Source organism: Heterodontus francisci, unplaced genomic scaffold (assembly GCF_036365525.1).
Source record: "Heterodontus francisci isolate sHetFra1 unplaced genomic scaffold, sHetFra1.hap1 HAP1_SCAFFOLD_255, whole genome shotgun sequence".
Classification (NCBI taxonomy): domain Eukaryota; kingdom Metazoa; phylum Chordata; class Chondrichthyes; order Heterodontiformes; family Heterodontidae; genus Heterodontus; species Heterodontus francisci.
Window position 1 is genome coordinate 2,649,305 of NW_027142012.1, and position 5,613 is coordinate 2,654,917.

The following is a 5,613-nucleotide window of genomic DNA, read 5'->3' on the forward strand; positions in this document are numbered from 1 at the left end:
TGGAGTGAGCCGGGGACACGGGGAAGGGAGAGTTCATTCTCGGACAGTGTCTGTACAGGCTCAGGGAGACACAATGGGAAGAAATAACTATTGAAAATCACTGACAATTTCACCACCCAAAGGAGAGGGAATTTTCCTGCTTTAGTTCCAGTCTCTCACTGTTTGTTGGATTGTGAACAGTGGGGGAAAAATAGCCGCAAAATAACGATGTGGACAGTTAGACAAAGAGCATTTATTGCAGACACCAGGTGAGAAGTGTGAAAGGCACATTTTAAATAGTGGCTGCTTGTTTTCCGTTGAAATAGAAATGTGACTGTGTAAAGGTCACTGCTCTATCGGACAGTCCCAGTCATTGAGCAGTGCAGGGCTTGTGTTGTTTCTGAATATCACAAACTTGTTGTAAAACCACTGCAAACACCTGGTAAACAGAAGCTGAATACTGCAGTACTGCAGTGGAGGCAGACACTGACACCGTTTGTGTTCTTGGTTTTCATTTTATGATTGTTCATAATGATTATTATTGGGACGATTACATTGATCGCTTTTGTATCTTCTATCTCACCAGTTCTTTCATTCCTGCAGGAAAATACATGACGGAACCTGAATAGATGTGGTGATTCTTGGACACAAGGAAAAGTGCAGTGATCTCGTTCCAACACACCGTCGGTACAGGATCACTCCCAAAGCACAGAGATACTGCCAGCTCATCAGTTCCACTGGAGCAAACAAAATAAGTAGTCAGACAGACACTGATCCCAAAGTCAAGAGAGACACATTTTCAATCCAACAGTCAAACAACAGCAGGAGAGACAGAAGTTGTTTCTATTTCACTCCAATTCAGTACAGCTGACAGGTTGATACATCAATCACAGTCCAAAAACAAACTCACTATCAGATCTAAATAAACTCTGTCACCATGGTCACATTTTAAATATAAAATCTGAAATAGAACAGACAAAATTTACAGAATTGAAAGGTACAGAATGAATGCAAGGAGGCTTCAAGGGGATTTGGACAGGTTAAATGAATGGGCAAGAACATGGCAGATGGAATATAATGTGAATAAGTGTGAAGTTCTCCACTTTGGTCAAATAAACAGAAAGACAGAGTATTTCTTAAATGGTGAGAAGTTGAGAAGTGTCGATGTCCAAAGGCACCTGGGTGTCCTTGTTCATGAGACACGAAAAGCTAGTATGCAGGTGCAGCAAGCAATTCGGAAGGCAAATGGTATGTTGGCTTCATTGAAAGCGTATTTGAGTACATGAGTAAAGATGTATGAAGTCTAGATGAGACCGCACCTGGAGTATTCTGTACAATTTTGGTTTCCTTATCGAAGGAAGGATAGACTTGTCACAGAGGGAGTGCAACAGAGATTCACCGGTCTCATCCCCTCGGATGGTGGGATTGTTTTATGATGAGAGACTGCAGAAACTGGGCCTAAATTCTCTAGAGTTTTGAAGAATGAGAGGTGATCTCATTGAAACAGACAAAGTTCTTCCAGGGTGTCACAGGGTAGATATGGATAGGATGTTTCCTCTGTCTAGTGAGTCTCGAACAAGGAGACACAGTCTCAGAATAAGGGCAGACTGAGATGAGCAGGAATTTCTTTACTCAGAGGGTGAAAAATCTGTGGAATTCTTTATCCCAGTGGGCTGTGGAAGATCAATCATTGAACATATTCAAGACAGAAATCGATAGATTTCTAAATACTAACAGGATCAAGGGATATGGAGATGGCAGGGAAAAATGGCGGAGAGGTAGATGATCAGTCACGATCTGTTTGAATGTTGGAGCAGGCTCGATGGGCTGAATGGCCTAATGCCCCTATTTCCTATGATCCTATGAATCCCAATAATGTACATCAGAACGTTAGACCAAGTTATGCATTACATACCAGTTCAAAAATCCCACAGAGATTAAGACTGAAAGACACAGTATCAAGCCATTACGACAAAATGAAGGACTTGGAGCTTGCAGACCAGCCCATGTATAAGATTGAAAGTTATATTTTCATTCACAATCGTTTTCACAGAGCTTAATATTGAATACCAATCCACAACTTGTACAGGACTACCAAATAAAACCTACAACTGTAAAATACAGTTGATCCATATTTTAAATTAAACACAAGGCAAATAAATATTGATACATTAAGAGAGCGGGAAACAGTGAAAGCAGAGTGGAGCATAAAGAGCCCAGGAGAGAGAGGGAGCAAGAGTTCACTCGGAGAGCAGGGAACAGCGAGAGCAGGCGTCAAAAAAGGCAAAGGAATACACAATTAATGGGAGAACACTGAACGGTGTAGAGGAAGTGAGGGACGTTGGAGTGAATGTCCACAGATCCCTGAAGTAGCAGTGCAGGTCAATAAGCTGGTTCAGCAGGTAAATGGAATCCTTTCCTTTATTAACTGAGGTATAGAGTATTAGGGTGACCTGGTATCCATGGCAATAAGTCACTGACAGCTAACATTCAGGTGCAGCAAGCAATTAGGAAGGCTAATAGTATGTTAGCCTTTATCACAAGAGGATTTGAGTACAGGAGTAGTGAATTCTTGCTTCAATTGTATAGAACCTTGGTTAGACTGCACTTGGAGTACTGTGTGCAGTTTTGGTCCCCTTGCCTTAGGAAGGATATTATTGCCATAGATAGAGTGCAAAGAAGGTTCATCAGACTTGTTCCTGGGATGGTGGGACTGTCCTATGAAGAGAGATTGGGGAAACTGGGGCTGTATTCTCTGGAGTTTTGAAGAATGAGAGGTGATCTCATTGAAACCTACAAAATATTTAAAGGACAGTCAGGGTAGATGCAGCTAAGATGTTTCCCCTGGTTGGGGAGTCGAGAACCAGGGGACGCAATTTCAAAATAAGGGGCTTGCCACTTCGGACAGTTTTGAGGAGAAATGTTGTTACTCAGAGGGCTGTGAATCTTTGGAATTCTGTACCCCAGAGGGCTGTGGAAGCTCAGTCATTGAGTATGTTTAAAGCAGAGATTGACAGATTTCTAAATACAAATGACATAAGGGAATATGAGGAAAGTGTGGGGAAAAGGGCATTGAAGTGGATGATCAGCCATGATCATATTGAATGGTGGGGCAGGCTCGATGTGCTGAATGGCCGACTCCTGCTCCTATGTTCCTATGTTCCTAACTCCACATTATCGATGAGACACAGCCTCAGGCCGACTTGTCGGGTGTTGCAAACAGATAACACTGCTTCTGATCTTCACCAGAACAGAGAGAGAGATGTAAAATTGATCATCAAACAGACTGTGAGAGAATACAACAGAATAAAACACATGGAGAGACACTGTGGAATAACAAATAGATTAGATTGGAATGTTGAATTATGATTGGAATGGATAAAACAGCAGATTAAATTGGGACCGAAAAGAGAAACTGATGGGAAGAAGGAAGAAAAGAAAGGATGGATCTGTTCACTTTTTTCAGTTTTTTCACTGGTCCATAAAAGCTGGATTAAAAAAAGATGCAAAAAACAGAGAATTTCACCAAAAAGGGAGATTAAATGCTGCCGAAACCTTGGATCGAAGGATGCCCCAACATATCACCTGTTTAACTGTCTCCTCACTGGGGGATTTCAATCAATGAGCAATATTATTCTCTCCTTTTCTTTTGTTAAATGAAACCACTACTGTCACTTGGAGTTAATATCCCTGTGTTCCAACTCCTGAATAATGAAATTGTGAGTTTCGTGATATTTTCTGGACACATTTCCTGCTGAAAGAACTAAGAGCTCTTTTCTAATTTACACAATACTATATACACACTCATCAGGCCTCCGAAACTAGCATCCTTGGTGCTGCTCTCTCCTCCCAAACCTCATCTCATGTGACTGTTACATCATCACTCTGATTGTGGGAGGGGTTAATCCCACTGTCTTCAGCATTAACCCTTTACATCCTCATACTGCACTGTCTGTCCACAAAATCGGTGGAGGGAACTTGAATTATCAAAACAGCAACAGCTGCCAGTTGAAAATCAACTCAACCCATCAGAGAGAGACTGTCAGAGAACTTCCTGCATCCAGTCCTGACCCTGTCACATGAAGCAGCTGCTCACCCAGACCCCACTCTCATCAACACTGAACATTTTTACTGAGACCCTTCAAATACTGTTTATAAAAGGCCGCAAAGATCAAAGTTCACACAGTTGTATTAAATACAACTAAGTTTAATATCTTCTCACCGTTTCTCGGGAACCACATGAGACTTAGGTTTTTTATTTGGTTCCTTTGATTTTTCTTGTTCCTGACTGACAAATATTCCAAACCTCAGATAAACCCTCCCACTTGCGTCATGTCCCAGTCTCGGTTAAAAGCAACACATAATGACACAAACACTCTCCTTCAGTGAGATTAATATCAAGCTGTTTTCCAGGTTGAATGGAACTGTGAACAAATTTATGTCAAAGAAGTTAACTTTGATGTATTAGCACTGAAATTCTGTCCAAGGAGAAACAGCCATTCTAAACTCATATCCTTCACAAAGGCTGTTTTTCTATGTGATTGAAATTCATCAAGTATTTTGAATTAAAGTTCACAAGACACAGATGTCAGTGTTGATAATGAAACTTTTCAAGCATGTTGCAACTGGGAAATAAGGCTCGGTTGGGAGTTGAACCCAGGATCTCCTGTTTTCTAGACAGGTGCTTTAACCAACTAAGCTACAGAGCCAGATCGCAAATGTGCGTGCAATTGAAATCAGAGGAAGCCCTTGTAGATAGTGGGCAGGCTTTGGCGAGTCAAGAGCTGAGTTCGTCACGGCAGTGTTCCCAGCCTCTGACTCGCTCTTGTCGTTGTTGCTGTAGTTGTAATTGTAATAGGCAACCTTCTGTCTCGGAAGACGATGGGCTACACCCGGGGTGTACGTCACTTCTGTGTGAAACATGGTTTGTTGTGGCTGGAGAGGACGACTCGTGAGTGACAATCCCTTCCGCAGCTCGTCCAGATGAATATCATTGGCCCGAGGTCGACTGATAATTTTTCCTTCCTCTGAGCTCTCTTTCCCACCATCTGGTCATTTCTTTTGGCCTCTGCTTTTCCCATGGTCTTCCTGAATGCCTTTCTCCAGGAATTCCAGTCAGCAGGAAGGACTTCCCATGCATTGACTCCAATCCCAGTCAGCTTGAGATCTCGCTTTGCAGATGTCCTTGTATCACAGATGTGGGTGACCTGTTGGTCTCGTGCTGATAGCAAGCTCACCATAGAGCGTGTCTTTGGAAAAGCGACCGTCATCCATTCAGCACACATGACTCAGTCAACAGAGTCACCGCTGACTCAAGAGGGCAAACATGCTGCGGATCCCTGCACGCTGGTGTACTTCTGCATTCGTCACTCTGTCCTGCCAGGAGATGCCCAATGTCCATCTGAGACAGTGGAGGTGGAAGCTGTTCAGCTGCTTTTCTTGGCTTGTATAAGTTGTTGATGCTTCTCTACTCTAAAGGAGGGTGCTGAGAACACAAGCCTGTTACACACGGTGTTTTGTATTTTCGATCAGTTTGCTGTCGGTTCACACTCGTCTTCTCAACTTTGACATGACAGCTGCAGCATTGACAATCCTGGTGCTGATTTCAGTATCAAGGGACAGATTGCTGGTGAT

General features: G+C 42.7%; 1 non-coding gene across 1 annotated transcript; it reads right to left on the reverse strand.

Moving 5' to 3' along the window:
- Positions 1-4,614: 4,614 nt before the first annotated feature.
- On the reverse strand, positions 4,615-4,688 carry trnas-aga (transfer RNA serine (anticodon AGA)). The gene has a single exon. It is a non-coding gene; the product is annotated as a tRNA-Ser (tRNA).
- Positions 4,689-5,613: the final 925 nt, after the last annotated feature.